This window comes from Cebus imitator, unplaced genomic scaffold, assembly GCF_001604975.1.
Source record: "Cebus imitator isolate Cc_AM_T3 unplaced genomic scaffold, Cebus_imitator-1.0 Scaffold53, whole genome shotgun sequence".
Classification (NCBI taxonomy): domain Eukaryota; kingdom Metazoa; phylum Chordata; class Mammalia; order Primates; family Cebidae; genus Cebus; species Cebus imitator.
This window is the reverse complement of record NW_016107368.1, coordinates 1,941,409-1,943,175: the sequence shown is the minus strand read 5'-3', so window position 1 is coordinate 1,943,175 and position 1,767 is coordinate 1,941,409.

The following is a 1,767-nucleotide window of genomic DNA, read 5'->3' as shown; positions in this document are numbered from 1 at the left end:
GAGGGAAACTCCGTCTCAAAAAAAAAAAAAAAAAAATTCAACTATATAACTTTCAGAATTACTACGAATTACTGACTAAAATAATCCTCATCATCCTCATCATAACCCAACACAGGGGCTTACATTTATAATTCCAGCACTTTGAGAGGCTGAGACCAGTGTTCGAGATCTCGCCATTCCAGTTCAGACTGGGCAACAACAGCAAAACTCTGTCTCAAAAGAAAAAAAAAGATATCATCTAAAATAGTAGAATGACATTCAAGGTATGCCTTGATCTTTTTTCATTTTTTCTCTATTTTGTTATAAATTATTCACTCTAGCTGACCTGTCTGATTAATCATAAATGTAAGTGAAGGGCAGATTCATTCATCCTTTACCTATCTGGTAAGATAAAGTAATAAAGGTCCCATAATGTGTTGACTTTGTTACAGAATTGCACATAAAGGCAGAGGCTGCTTTTACAAAATTCTTTTTTTTGAATGTCACCTTCCTGAGCTTTTACAAAATTCTTGATCAAGATTTCAATTCTCTTGGCAAGGATTTTCAAACACAACAATTTTTATTAACAGCTTCAAATAATACATATTATCAAAATATTATTGAGGCACAGAAAAATGATTCCCCAAAGTTTAGCATGCTGAGTGCTTTGAAAATTGAAAGGTCTGAGAACCAAGATCTCTTTCTGTCTTTCTCTGTCTCCCTGATCCTCTTTCTGGAAGCACCAAGGATACGCTCTTTGGAATTTCCTTATCTGACCAAGAAAGCTTTTTTCCAAAAGAAATGCTACGTTTGGCCTGTGCAGTGGCTCACGCCTGTAATCCCAGCACCTTGGGAGGCCTGGGCGGGTGAATCACAAGGTCAAGAGTTTGAAACTAGCCTGGCCAAGATGGTAAAACAATGTCTCTACTAAAAATACAAAAAAAAAAAAAATTAGCTGGGCACGATGGCAGGCACGTGTAATTGCCAGCTACTGGGAGGCTGAGGCAGGAGAATCACTTGAACCGAGGAGGCAGAGGTTGCAGTGAGCCGCGATCACGCCACTGCACTCTAGCCGGGGTGACAGAGCAAGACTCCATCTCAAAAAAAAAAAAAAAGAAATGCAATGTTGGCTGGGCGCGGTGGCTCATGCCTGTAATCCCAGCACTTTACAAGGCCGAAGCCTGGCCAACACGGTGAAGCCCTATCTCTACTAAAAAATATAAAAATTAGCCAGGCGTGGTGGCATGTGCCTGTAGTCCCAGCTACTCAAGAGGCTGAGGCAGGAGAATCGCTTGAACCCCGGAGGCAGAGGTTGCAGTGATTATTGGCGTAAGCCACTGCACCAGCCAGTGCCCCCCAGTAAAAAAAAAATCTTTGTAGAAATGAGGGCTCACTGTGTTGTCCAGGCTGGTCTCAAACTACTGAACTCAAGCAGTTCTCCCTGCTTTGCCTCCCAAGGTGCTGCGATTACAGGTATCAATCACTGCATCCAGCCCAATGTGACTGTTGCCAGTTGATTTTTCAGCAAACTTGCAGCAGAGGGAAAATTTTTCCCTTTGTTATTACATATAAAAGTTTTCCCTTCACCCCTACAATATAAAAAAGGACATCAGACACTTGCCCATCAGAACTTTATTTCAACTCAATCTCTTAGCCAACCTGGTACAAAAGCAGATATTTAATGTTATAAATAGAAAAAAAAAAAATTCATTCTATAGCCTTTGAAATGGGAAGACATTGAGCAAGGGTTCCAATAGGTTTTTTGTTTTTTTTTTTTTTTTTTTTTTT